The sequence below is a fragment of the Meles meles genome, chromosome 7, assembly GCF_922984935.1.
Source record: "Meles meles chromosome 7, mMelMel3.1 paternal haplotype, whole genome shotgun sequence".
NCBI classification, from domain to species: Eukaryota; Metazoa; Chordata; class Mammalia; order Carnivora; family Mustelidae; genus Meles; species Meles meles.
The window spans coordinates 73,853,135-73,868,135 of record NC_060072.1 but is presented as its reverse complement, the minus strand read 5'-3'; positions in this window follow the sequence as shown (position 1 = coordinate 73,868,135).

Sequence of the window (15,001 nt, the reverse complement as noted above, 5' to 3'; positions counted from 1 at the left end):
TTTCATTCATAATTTTATTAATTTGGACTTTCTTTTTTTTTCTTTGGATTGGTGTGGCCAATAATTTATCGATCTTTTTGATTCTTTCAAAAAAACAGCTTCTAGTTTCATTGATACATTCTACTGTATCTCTGGTTTCTATCTCATTGATCTCTGCTCCAATCTTGATTATTTCCCTTCTTATGTGTGGAGTTGGTTTGATTTGTTGTAGGTTCTCCAGCTCTTTAAGGTGTAGAGACAGCTGGTGTATTCTGGATTTTTCAATTTTTTTTGAGGGAGTCTTGGATGAGTATGTATTTCCCCCTTAGGACCACCTTTGCTGTATCCCATAGGTTTTGGAAGAAATTAAAAATAGAGCTACCTTATGACCCTGCAATTGCTCTACTGGGTATTTACAACAAAGATACAGATGTAGTGAAAAGAAGGGTCCTCTGTACCCCAATATTCATAGAAACAATGGCCACAGTCACCAAACTGTGGAAAGAGCCAAGATGCCCTTCAACAGATGAATGGATAAAAAGGATATGGTCCATATATACAATGGAATATTATGCCTCCATCAGAAAGGATGAATACCCAACTCTTGTATCAGCATGGATGGGACGGGAGGAGATTATGCTGTGAAATAAGTCAAGCAGAGAGAGTCAATTGTCATATGATTTCACTTACTTGTGTAGCATAAGGATGATTACAACTTTGTAATTGAGCTTGAAGTCTGGAATTGTGATGTCACCAACTTTGGTTTTCTTTTTCAATATTCCTCTGGCTATTCAGGGTCTTTTCTGGTTTCATATAAGTTTTAGGATTTTTTCCCCATTTCTTTGAAAAAATGATTGTATTATGATAGGGACTGAATTAAATGTTTAGATTGCTTTAGGTAGCATTGGCATTTTCAAAATTTTTGTTCTTCCAATCCATGAGCATGGAACATTTTTCTATTTCCTTTTGTCTTCCTCAATTTCTTTCATGAATACTTTTATAGTTTTCTGAATACAGAGTCTTTGCCTCTTTTGTTAGGTTTATGCATGGGTATCTTATGGTTTTAGGTGCAATTGTAAATGGGATTGATTCCATAATTTCTCATTTCCATCTTGCTGTTGGTGTACAGAAGTGCAACTGATTTTAGTGCACTGATTTTATATCCTGACACTTTACTGAATTCCTGTTTGAGTTCTAGGAGTTTCAGAGTAGAGTCTTTTGGGTTTTCCACATAAAGTATCATATCATCTGCAAAGAGTGAGTGTTTGACTTCTTCTTTGCTGGTTCAGATGCCTTTTATTTCTCTTTGTTGTCTGATTGCTAAGGCTAGGACTTCTAGACTATGTTGAATAGGAGTGGTGGATAGTGGACATCCCTGCCATGTTCCTGACCTTAGGGGAAAAGATCTCAGTTTTTCCCCTTTGAGAATGATATTCATTGTGGGTTTCTCATAGATGGTTTTGATGATATTGAGTTATGTACCCTCTATCCCTTTACTCTGAAGGATTTTGAACAAGAAATTATGCTGTACTTTGTCAAATGATTTTTCAGTATCTATTGAGAGTATTATGTGGTTTCAGGAGAATAAGTATTAATTTTCTTTAAATGTTTGGTAGAATTCCCCAGGGGAGCTGTCCAGCTGGCCTCCCATTTTTCGGAGTTCTTGATGACTGCTTCAACCTCTTTACTGGATATCGGTCTCTTTGGGTCTTCTGTTTCTACCTGGTTCAGCTGTGGTAGTTTATATATCTCTAGGAATGCACCCATTTCTTACAGATTGTCAAATTTGCTGGCATATAGTTGCTCATAATATTTTGTTATAATTGTTTATTTCTTTGCTGTTGGTTGTGATCTCTCTTCTTTCATTCATTATTTTATTAACTTGCGTACTTTCTCTTTTCTTTTTAATAAGTCTGGCTAGGGAGTTATCAGTCTTATCAATTCTTTCAAAGAACCAGCTCCCATGTTCATTTATTTTTTCTACTGCTCTTTTGGTTTCTATTTCATTGATTTCTGTTCTGATCTTTATTATTTCTCTTCTCCTGCTGGGTTTAGGCATTCTTTGCTGTTCCTTCTCTAGTTCCTTTAGGCATAGGTTTAGGTTGTGTACTCCAGATCTTTCTTGTTTCTTCAAAAAGGCTTGTCTTCATATGGACTTTCCTATTAGGACTGCCTTTACTGCATCCCAAAGATTTTGAAATGTTGTGTTTTCATTTTCATTTGTTTCCATGATTTTTTTTTAAATTCATCTTAAATTTCCTGGTTGATCCATTCATTCTTTAGTAGGATGCTCTTTAGCCTCCATATATTGGAGTTCTTTCCAACTTTTCCCTTGTGATTAAGTACCAGTTTCAGAGCATTGTGGTCAGAAAATATGCATGGAATGATCCCAAACTTTTAGTACCAGTTGAGATCTGATTTGTGACCCAGGGTGTGATCTATTCTGGAAAATGTTCCATGTGCACTAGAGAAGAATGTATATTCTTTTGCTTTGGAATGGAATCTTCTGAATGTATCTTTAATGTCCATCTGATCCAGTGAGTCATCTAAAGCTTTTATTTCCTTGTTGATCTTTTGCTTAGATGATCTGTTCATTTCAGTGAGGGGGGCGTTAAATTCCCCTACTATTTTTATATTATTGTCAATGTGTTTGATTTTGTTACTAATTGGTTTATATAATGGTCTGCTCCCATGTTAGAGGCACAGATATTTAAAATTATTGGATCTTCTTGTTGGACAGTAGCTTTAACTATGATATAGTGTCCTTCCTCATCTCTTGTGATAGTCTTTGGCTTAAAATCTAATTTGTCTGATATAAGTATTTCCACCCCAGCTTTCTTTGGATGTCCATTAGCATGGTAAATTGCTTTCCACCTTCTCACTTTCAATCTGGAGGTGTGTTTGGGTCTAAAATGAGTTTCATGTAGACAGCATATTGATGGTTTCTTTTTTTTTTATACATTCTAATACCCTCTGTCTTTTGATTTGAGCATTTAGCCCATTTATATTCAGGGTAACTATTGAAAGATATGAATTTAGTGCCATTGTATTGCCTATTGTCTCTGTCTATTGTCTGTCTTCCTTTCTGGTCTATGTTACTTTTAGGTTCTCTCTTTGCTTAGAATACCCTTTGAAGATTCCCTGGAGGGCTAGTTTGGTGTTTACAAATTTTTTTACTTTCTGTTTGTCCTGGAAGCTTTTTTTTTAAATTATTTTTTATTCGTTTATTTGTTTATTTGCAGCTTAACAGTGTTCATTGTTTTGGCATCACACCCAGTGCTCCATGCAGTATGTGCCCTCCCTATTACCCACCACCTGGTTCCTCAACCTCCCCCCCCCCTCAAAACCCTCTGGTTGTTTTTCAGAGTCCATAGTCTCTCATGGTTCATCTCCCCTTCCAGTTTCCCTCAACTCCCTCTCCTCTCCATATCCCCACATCCTCCATGTTATTTGTTATGCTCCACAAATAAGTGAGACCATATGATACTTGACTCTCTCTGCTTGACTTATTTCGCTCAGCATAATTTCTTCTAGTCCCATCCATGTTGCTACAAAAGTTGGGTATTCATCCTTTCTAATGGAGGCATAATACTCCATTGTGTATATGTACCACATCTTCCTTATCCATTCATCCGTTGAAGGGCATCTTGGTTCTTTCCACAGTTTGGCGACCGTAGCCATTGCTGCAATAAACATTGGGGTACAGATGGCCATTCTTTTCACTACATCTGTATCTTTGGGATAAATACCCAGTAGTGCAATTGCAGGGTCATAGAGTAGCTCTATTTTTAATTTCTTGAAGAATCTCCACACTGTTCTCCAAAGTGGCTGCGCCAACGTGCATTCCCACCGACAGTGTAAGAGGGTTCCCCTTTCTCCATATCCTCTCCAACACACGTTGTTTCCTGTCTTGCTAATTTTGGCCATTCTAAGTGGTGTCAGGTGGTATCTCAATGTAGTGTTAATTTGAATCTCCCTGATGGCTAGTGATGATGAACATTTTTTCATGTGTCTGATAGCCATTTGTATGTCTTCATTGGAGAAGTGTCTGTTCATATCTTCTCCCCATTTTTCGATATGATTATCTGTTTTGTGTGTGTTGAGTTTGAGAAGTTCTTTATAGATCCTGGATATCAACCTTTTGTCTGTACTGTCATTTGCAAATATCTTCTACCATTCCGTGGGTTGCCTTATTGTTTGGTTGACTGTTTCCTTTGCTGTGCAGAATCTTTTGATCTTGATGAAGTCCCAAAAGTTCATTTTTGCTTTTGTTTCCTTTGCCTTTGGAGACATATCTTGAAAGAGGTTGCTGTGGCTGATATCGAAGAGGTTACTGCCTATGTTCTCCTCTAGGATTCTGATAGATTCCTGTCTCACGTTGAGGTCTTTTATCCATTTTGAGTTTATCTTTGTGTACGGTGTAATAGAATGGTCGAGTTTCATTCTTCTACATATCGCTGTCCAGTTTTCCCAGCACCATTTATTGAAGAGACTGTCTTTTTTCCATTGAATATTTTTTCCTGTTTTGTCGAAGATTATTTCACCATAGAGTTGAGGGTCCATATCTGGGCTCTCCACTCTATTTCACTGGTCTATGTGTCTGTTTTTATGCCAGTACCACGCTGTCTTGGTGATCACAGCTTTGTAGTAAAGCTTGAAATCGGGTAACGTGATGCCGCCAGTTTTGTTTTTGTTTTTCAACATTTCCTTAGCAATTCGGGGTCTCTTCTGATTCCATACAAATTTTAGGATTATTTGCTCCAGCTCTTTGAAAAATACTGGTGGAATTTTGATTGGAATGGCATTAAAAGTATAGATTGCTCTAGGCAGTATAGACATTTTAACAATGTGTATTCTTCCAATCCAAGAGCATGGAACAGTCTTCCATCTTTTTGTGTCTTCTTCAATTTCTTTCATGAGTGTTCTGTAGTTCCTCGAGTACAGGTCCTTTACCACTTTGGTTAGGTTTATTCCCAGGTATCTTATGGTTCTTGGTGCTATAGTAAATGGAATCGATTCTCTAATTTCCCTTTCTGTATTTTCATTGTTAGTGTATAAGAAAGCCACTGATTTCTGTACATTTACTTTGTATCCTGCCACGTTAGTGAATTGCTGTATGAGTTCTAGTAGTTTGGGGGTGGAGTCTTTGGGGTTTTCCATATAAAGAATCATGTCATCTGCAAAGAGAGAGAGTTTGACTTCTTCCTTGCCAATTTGGATACCTTTTATTTCTCTTTGTTGTCTGATTGCCAATGCTAGGACTTCTAATACTATGTTGAACAAGAGTGGTGAGAGTGGGCATCCTTGTCGTGTTCCTGATCTCAACGGGAAGGCTGCAAGCTTTTTCCCGTTGAGGATGATATTTGCTGTGGGTCTTTCATAGATAGATTTTATGGAGTTCAGGAATGTTCCCTCTATCCCTATACTTAGAAGTGTTTTCATCAGGAACGGATGCTGGATTTTGTCAAATGCTTTTTCTGCATCAATTGAGAGGACCATGTGTTTCTTCTCTCTTCTCTTATTGATTTGTTCTATCACATTGATTGATTTGCGAATTTTCCTGGAAGCTTTTTATCTCTCCTTCTATTTTCAATGATAGCGTAGCTGGATATAGTATTCTTGGCTGCATATTTTTCTCGTTTAGTGTTCTGCATATATCATGCTAGTCCTTTCTGGCCTGCCAGGTCTCTGTGAATGTTTGCTTCCAATCTAGTATTTCTATGATTTTATGTTCCAGACCTCTTGTCCTGAGTTGCTTTCAGGATTTTCTCTTTTTCACTAAGACTTGTAAGTTTTACCCTTAGTTGACAGGGTGTTGACCTATTTTTATTGATTTTGAAAGGGTTCTCTCTGCCTCCTGGATTTTGATGCTTGGTTTTTTGTTTTTTTTTCCCATATTAGGGAAATTCTCTAGTATAATTTGCTCCAATATATCTTCTGTGCCTCTCTCTCTTTCTTCTTCTTCCGGGATCTCAATTATTCTAATATTGTATCGTCTTAAGGTATCACTTATCTCTCAAATTCTCCCCTCATGATCCAGTGGTTGTTTATCTCTCTTTTGCTCAGTTTCTTTATTCTCTGTCATTTGGTCTTCTATATCACTAATTCTCTTTTCTTCCTTATTTATTCTAGCAGTACAAGCTTCCATTTTTTATTACACCTCATTAATTGATTTTTATTTCAATTTGGTTAGATTTTATTTCTCCAGAAAAAGATTCTCTAACATCTTCCATGCTTTTTTTGAGCCCAGCTAGCACCTTGATAATTGTCATCCTGAAATCTAGTTCTGACATATTACTGATGTCACTGATTAGGTGACTAGTATTGATTAGGTCACTAATCATTGATACTGCCTTTTGTTCTTTTTTTCATGTGAGTATTTCCACCTTGTCATTTTATCTAGTAATGAATAGATGAATGAGTAGACAAAATACTAAAAGGGTGGTAAAGACCCAAAAAAATATATGCTAACCAAATCAGAAAATACCAAAAACAATGAACAGTAGAAAGGGGGGAAATTTTGAAAAAATATATATATATATATATATATTAGACTGGTGAATAGAACAGAGCCACCCACTTGATTTTGGGTATGTTCTGGTCTCTTAAAGGAAAGTACCTCCCGAATTTTTAACAAAAAAACCCCCATATATATGGGTATATATATATGGGCAACAAAAATAAGGGTAAACATGATGAAGGCATGGGATAAGGTAAGAAGTTGGTTGGAAAAGGAAAAAAAAAAAAAAGAGGAGAGAATGTGATCAGAGTGGAGACTAAAACAAAGACATGCACAGGATTTAGGGTATATTTTGATCTATTATAAAAAATTGTATCCCAAATTTTTAAAGAAAAAAAACCTAGATGTGTACAAAAAATAAGGTTAAATATTGTGAGGGGATAAAATATGATTATAATAATGAAAATTTTAAAAGATTTTTTATAAAAGGTATTGATATGATAAAATAGTTTAAAAATGTTAAAATAGGAAAGAGGAAAAGTTTAAAAGTAGAATAGGAAAAAAATGAAAAAAAAAATAATTTTCAGAGACTTAAGGGTCTTGGGGGTAAAGCCAAGAACTCTATGTGTTGTTTTCCACTAGCTCTGGAGTTCTACAATTCTCATTGATCGGAGACTTGGTCTTGGCTGGATATTCTTGCTGATCTTCTGGGGAAGGAGCTTGTTGCAGTGATTATCAAATGTCTTTGCCCAAGGCAGAATTGCACTGCCCCTGCCAGGGGCCAGGCTTTGCAATTTGCTGGGGTTCACTCTCATTATCTTTTGTTCCCTAAATGTTTTCTGCACAGCTTTGGAGGACAGGAATGAAGATGGCAGCCTTCCAATCTCCAGCTTGTAGGCCCAAGAGCTCAGGGCCCCACTCCTCAGTGAGCTCTCAGAGAAAAGCAGTCAATCCTTCCTGTCTGAATGGTCTCCAGCAGCACTCCAAGATCATCCGGCCTGTGACTGAGCATTTCTTTCTCTGGTGCATGGCCCTGTTTGGAGTCTCCAAACCCATCATATTCCTGCAGCATGCTCCTGCACTGCTCCTCCTGGAGGAGGAAGGAGGCGGTCTCCCGGATTTGCCAATTAGGAGGTCCCTGCTCAAATGGAGTGGTCTGACCGTGACATGAATCATGGTTTAAGGTAACCCCAAGCTGAGAACCCCCTCCTCATCTCTGTCTCTGTAGCTGGCCTCCCTTCTCTGAAACCTTGGAGCTCTGCCACTCTCAGAAACCCAGGTCTTTTTGTGACCCCATGGGTCCTGAGACCACACTGTCCCTGTGAAGGCTCCACCCCCTGATTAGCCTCTGGAGAGACATGCCTCAGTGAAACAGACTTCTAAATGTTCTGATTTTATGCTCTGCTGTTCTACTGCCTGCCAGGAGCTTACGCCTCCCACCTTGGTCTCTCTTCCCATCACTTCAGATTCACTTCTCCTCATGTCCTACCTCCAAGAAAATGGTCAATTCTCTGTTCCTGGAATTGCTGCTCTCCTTCCATTACATCTCCTGTTGAGTTCTTAGGTACTCAGAATGGTTTGATAACTATCTAGCTGAACTTCTAGGACCTCATGATATTTGAGTCTCCTACTCCTCCTCCATCTTGCTTCCTATTCTTTCAGAAAGTTATTGCACTCATCCCTCAGAGAAGAATCTAGAGGAGTAGGTAAGTATATGGGTAATCTTGCCTCTGGCCGTCTTCCCTTGACTCACCTACTTGGTAGTGGGAAGTTGAGAAATTCAGCAAGTGAGAAAGTATCTTCCCTCCTTCCCTCCCAGGGCAGACCCCACATATTAATACGAGAGAAAAGCACTGGCCTTCCTATACCAAAGCATAAAACTGACTGCATCAAGAAGGATCCCTCTTGGGGCCACACTGGAGCCAGTCTCATCTTCAGGGATTCCCTGGAATCAGGTAGAACTGGTTGGGTCTGCTATTAATTTCACTCCTTCTAGCACCTCCTCACATCCCATGGGAAGAGATGGAACAGGACCAGGGGTGTCATGTCAGGCATTCTCTTGCCTCAGGGCTGTATTTTCCTATTGCTCTTTGAATGAACAGCACTGTTCTTACTACTGTATCTAGAGAAAATATAGAACCTTCTCCTTGGCCTGAGCAAGACTCCACAGGGATGGAACACACAGGACAGATGCCAGAAATTAGGCATAGCCATACAAAGGCAAAACTCCAGTGCCTAGGCATAGTTCTAGATGCTGGGCACAGACATTTCTGGATGGAGACAAGTGTCAAGGAAGTTTCCCAAAAGACATTTTTAAAGGAGCAGCACCCTGCTAGCCTGAAAGAAAGAAGAATTCTCTGTACCAGTGAAATGTGTAAGGCTCAATTCAATTCAACATGAGTTTACTAAATGGTCATTATATGCCTGGCCCCAGCTGATGCTCTCTAGGAGTGAACAGGATACACTACTACCCTATGGCCTATAATCAGGAGCAAAAATGAAAAAAAAAAAAAGAAAGGGAAAAAAGATAGATAACTGTGCTATGCTATTTTTTTAATTTCAGAATTATTATACAGTTGACATATAGTGTTTTAAGATATTTAAATTTTACATAGCATTAATTAGTTATGTATATAATTGTGAAATATTCATTATGATTTGTCAATTAGAAAGCACTAATGATGGTATTTTAATCTACATGTTTCATCAAATGAAGGTGAGTGTACAAAGGGCACCTTTGTTTCTCTCACTTCAACTTTATGCATGAAGAGGCTTCAGCTGGAGCTTTGGTGTTCAAAGTGTGGTCCCTTGATCAACAGCATCAACATCACCTGGGAACTTCATAGAAGTACAAGTTCTTGGCCCCACACAGACCCCCTGAATTCCAAACACTGGGGACAGGGCCCAGCAATCTGTTTCCACAAGCCTTCCAGGTGTCATGGCACCCCCTGAGGATTGAGCAACACTGAGCAGAATACTATTCCTGGCCACTGTCCACAGGGCCCTCTCTCACTGGGACCTTGATTAATGAAGTGAAGACATAACACTGTGCATACACAGTTAGCATCTTCCAGTGTTTGTAGGTTTTCTTTTTTTGTCCAGAACAAAACTGCCCATTGGACACATGCAATCCAACCTGCTCATACAGGAGAAAAACTAATTAAAGAAGTCTCTCTCCTGTGGTGGTAGGCCAGGGACACTCAGCATTACATGTGATGAAGAGTAAATCTGTCTAATTTAGTCATGCAGGATTAGCAAGCCAAGTAGGTTGCAGATCTACTGCTGATAGTTTAATCATCTATCTCTATGTCATGATAATCAATGGGTTCCAAACACAGGAGGGGGAAATGGTGTGTTAACTATTGGACCTCTACAGCTCTGACAAAGGGTTGTAGTGAAAAGTAGGCAGGATTCAGGTTCAGATTGTGTGAAGTAGAGAGACCTAGTTAAGAGAATAACAGGACAGAAGAACCAGAATTTTTTAAGGAAATGGAACTAGAGAAATGCCCAGTTCTGACCTCCCCTACTACACATAAATAAGCAGAGCACAGAAGAAACTGAGCACCTTGTTCAAGGTCATAGTGCTACTTATTGGTGGAAACAGGAAGAGAACCCAGGACAGGTGGCTCTCAGCTGTGCACATTCTGAGCAGGTGGACCAAAGCAGACAACAGTAGAGAATTTTAAAGTCCAAGAATGATGATTTCACTAAGAGAAATTCAAACAGCATGGGCAGTGGGTTCAAAGCCAAAGTGCTTTGTGTTGAGGAAAGAGCTCTGGCTCCATTTCACCTGTGCATGATCTTTTGTCCCCTCACACAGCCAAGGCTCAAGCTATACAGCCCGCTCCGTGTGTTTGGAACATGACTTTCTTTTCCTGGTGTTGTGCTTTCTGCCTAGGGTCTCTACCAGCCACCCATATGTGACAAATTGAGCCAACTCAAAAGCCATTCCTCTACAAAGTCTTTTCTGATTTCACCATCAACCTTCACCCCTGTGCCAACCACAAATGATCATCCTTCACTTTGAATTCCTAAGACTCTTTATTTGTATGTTACTTATGACAACACTCCCTTTGTATTAGAATAGAAGCTTCTTAAGAGCAGAGACCATATTTCATCTTTCTTTGGTCTTTTCCTAGTTTCTTTTATGTGTTTATGTAAGTAAAATGAACATGCAGAGTTGATGTATCACACACAGGTGTGCAACACAATGATTCAATAATTCCACATAGTCTCAATGCTCCTCAAGATTAGTGTACTCTTAATTCCCTTTATTTATAACCCATTCCCCTACCCATCTCTCCTTTGGCAACCACGAGTTTGTTCCCTTTATTTAGCAGTCCAGGGTGTTGTGCTTTACTTTATTTTATTTTTGGTATTGCTGTTTGTCTCTCTCTTTTTTCATTTTAAAATTTTTTATTTCTTTAATTCTATATTAGAGTGAAAACATATGGCATTTGTTTTTCTCGGAATGACGCACTTCAATTAGTGTTATACCCACGCAGTTCACCCCTGTTGTTACAAATGGCAAGATTCCATTCTTCTTTATGGCTGAGTAATAGTCCATTGGATATACACATAGACCACATCATCTTTAATCATTCATCTATTGATGCACATTTGGGTGACTTCCACATCCTGACTATTGTAATTAATGCTGCAATAAACATAGGGGTGCATATATCTTTTCAAATGCCTGAAACAAAAATACTTTTTTACAGAAAAGGAAACCATCAATAACAAAGAAAGGCAACCTACTAGATAGAAGATATTTGCAAATTATATGTCAATAAAGGGTTAATACTCGAAATACATAAAGAACTTACACAACTAAATACCAAGAAAACAAAAATCCAATTAAAAAATGGGCAGACCACTTGAATAGGTATTTTTCCAAGGAAGACATACTGATGGCCAACAACAGACACCCAAAAAAAGATGTTTAGTATTACTGATCATCAGGGAAATACAAATGATTACTACATGTTGGCTAACTGAACATAAAAAAATTAAATATATTAAACTTTTTTAAAAGTTCAATAACAGCTTTGTAGTAAATCTTGAAATCAGACAATATGATGTCCCCAGTTTTGTTTTTCTTTTTCAACATTTCCTTGGCAATTTCAGGTCTCTTCTGGTTCCATACAAATTTGAGGATTGTGTACTCCAGCTCATTGAAAAATGCTGGTGGAATTTTGATCGGGATGGTATTGAAAGTATAGATTGTTCTAGGCAGTATAGACATTTTAACAATGTTTGTTCTTCCAATCCATGAGCATGGACTGCTTTTCCATCTTTTTGTGTCTTCTTCAATTTCTTTCATGAGTGTTCTTGAGTGTTCTTGAGTACAGATCCTTTCCCTCTTTGGTTAGGTTTATTCCAATGTATCTCATAGTTCTTGGTGCTATAGTAAATGGAATTGATTCTCTCATTTCCCTTTCTTTTTTTTTTAAAGATTTTATTTATTTATTTGACATAGAGAGATCACAAGTAGGCAGAGAGGCAGGCAGAGAGAGAGAGGAGGAAGCAGGGTCCCTGCGGAGCAGAGAGCCTGATGCGGGGCTCGATCCCAGGACCCTGAGATCATGACCTGAGCCGAAGGCAGCGGCTTAATCCACTGAGCCACCCAGGCGCCCCTCTCATTTCCCTTTCTATATTTTATTGTTAATGTATAAGAAAGCAACTGATTTCTGTACCTTGATTTTGTGTCAACATGGACAGGACTGGAGGAGATTATGCTGAGTGAAATAAGTGAGACAGAGAGAACCAATTATCATATGGTTTTGTTTACTTGTGGACTATAAAGAATAACATGGAGGACATTAGGTGAAGGAGAGAAGTGACATGGGAGAAATCAGAGGGGGAGATGAACCACAAGACACTGTGGACTCTGTGAAACAAACTGAGGGTTTTGGAGGGGAGGAAGGTGGGTGGGTTGTGTGAGCCTGGAGGTGAGTATTAAGGAGGGCATGTATTGCATGGAGCACTGGGTGTGATGTATAAAAAATGAATCTTGGAACAATGAGAAAATAAAGTAAAATAAATAAAATAAAATATAAAAGTGCAATCAGATGTGACTTTATACCTGTTAGGATGGCTAAAATAAAAAAAGACAAGACTAACAAGTGTTGACAAGAATATGAAGAAAAAGGAATCTTCATGCACTGTTGCTGGCCATGTCAACTGTACAGGCATTACAGAAAACGGTATGGAGATTCCTTAAGAGATTAAAAAAAAAAAAGAACTACTGTATGATCCAGTAACTCTGCTACTGAATATTTTTTAAGTGATCTCAACAGCCAATGAGGAGCTCAAACTCACTAGCCTGAGAGCAAGAGTCGTGCACTACTGACTGAGTCAGCTAGGTACCCCCTACACCAGTGGATATTTAATCAAAGGAAAGGAAAACACTTTTCTCAAGTTTCTCTTAATACTAATTTTGTAAAAGCCAGTAAGCAGCTATAGACACAGTTGAAGAATAGAAAGTTAAAAAAAAAAAAAAAGAAGGGCAAAGACACATCCTTCACTGTACCATAAATATGAAGCTCTATTAGTGTTCCCCCACCAATATCTTATAGGAGCTTATATTTTCATGTGCTCAGGAGTACTCCCCATTATTGTGTAGGAGACCAGACTGCATTCAGGTGAGATGATGTGAAGCCAAATACATACTGGCACAGCTGAGTTCAAGGTCTAGAGTTTGGGTCCATAAGTAGGGTTAAGTTACCAGGCTTTGCTGGATCCCATAGTTGAAGTAAATAGCAAACCCAATCAGCATCCAGATACCAAATCTCAGCCAAGTGCCAGCTGACATCTGCATCATAAGGCAAACATTCACAAAGATGCTCAAGAGTGGGAGGAGAGAGCAGGGACCTTAAAGGGAAGGGGAGAGGAGCTCTGTGGCTGTCTACAGATGACCACAGTGATCCATCTCAGTGATGACCACCAGGAGCAGCACAACCACTGTGATTGGCACTGGGTCTCCAGAAAGCAGACATGACCAGTGGGCCAGAACTAGGCAGAGGACAGTCAGCAGCAGAACAAGCAGTGAGGAGTACATATAGACAACCTGGCCAGAGAGTAGAGTGGGGGTGGGGATGCCTGGAAAAAGTAGTTCTCCTTAAAGTTAGCTTCTCTGCTGCAGGTGCAGTCTCCTCCTGCATCTGCGACACATTTCCCCCATTCTCCTCCTGCAACTCTTTTTCATTTTCCTCCTTCCTCCTTTCAGGCTGATACCTGATGATGAGAACACAAAAAGCTACCAAGAAATAAGATATTAGGGTGCCAACTGACCTGAGGTCCAAAAGATCATTGAGTCTAAAGTAAAATACCGTGATTGCTGCAATGATGGTAAAAATCACAGTGAACACAACATGGAAATACGTTCTGAAAACAAAACTGGCAAGAAAAGGGAATGGGAGGCCATCCTCTGCAATCATGGCTATCACCCGCTGTATAGGGAATGTAAAGCTCCAATTGGTGCTGACAAAAATACTAAAGAACATTATAAAAGCTACAGCCTAGCAGGCAGGGAGCCAGCCAACATGGAGAAATGCCTCAGGCAAGGGGCTCCCAGGTTGAAGCCGGTAGTAAGGAACCATGAGTGTAAGTGCGGCTGAGATACCAAAATACAACAAAAAGCAGATGAGCAGTGAAATCACAATGCCCATGGGGATCGAATGATGGGGATTGTATGATTTTTTGACTCTGGTAACAATAACGCTGAAACCTATGAGTGCATAGAAACAGGTAGCTTGATCCATGGAGAATCCCCTGGAAACCAAAAGGCACAAATCCTCCAGAGCCCAGAGGACCCAAGCGAGAGGTGTCATTGAGTCCGGCCTCTATGTAATCCTCTTCTGTGAGCGTCCATTGTGCAGGTCTCCCTTAATGACGGCAGAGATGATGAAAAAGCTGAGAACCAAAATTTTTATCAATGTGACCACTTCAAAAACTCTGAAGAAGCCATGCCAACTGTATATTGCAGTTCCATTAATAAAAAACAGAAAGATGACAAAAAAGTAGTGTAGACCATCTGCAATGACTTGAGGGAACATACTGTGAGATGATCTTATGCAGAATCACAGAGATCCAGTCTCCAATGAAGATGTCAAAAGATAAGATCCAGGCCTGGACCACAAAGAATTCATCAACAACAAAGGAGAGGATGAGATTCCAGCCAGTGATGAAAGCCCAGAGTTCATCCACAGTGACATAGCTGTAGAGATATGCCGAGCCAGAATGGAGAACCCAGGCACTAAGATCTGCATGGCACAGCCCAGCCAACAATAATGTTAGACCTGCCACCAAAAACAGATCACAATGGACGGTCCTGCTTCATTCCCAGCCACCTCATTAGCCAGGAAATACACACCAATACCCACTGTGCAGACCACACCCAGGGCCACTAAATCCAGAGTGTTCAGTTTTAAACTCAGATTTAAACTCATACACTTCTTTCTCCAGTGGACGTCTGCTTATCACCTTTTGATGAAACCTGTGAAGTGCCTGATGCATGCAGCATTCTAGCTGGAATTGAAGAACAGTCTAAGGATAAGGGAA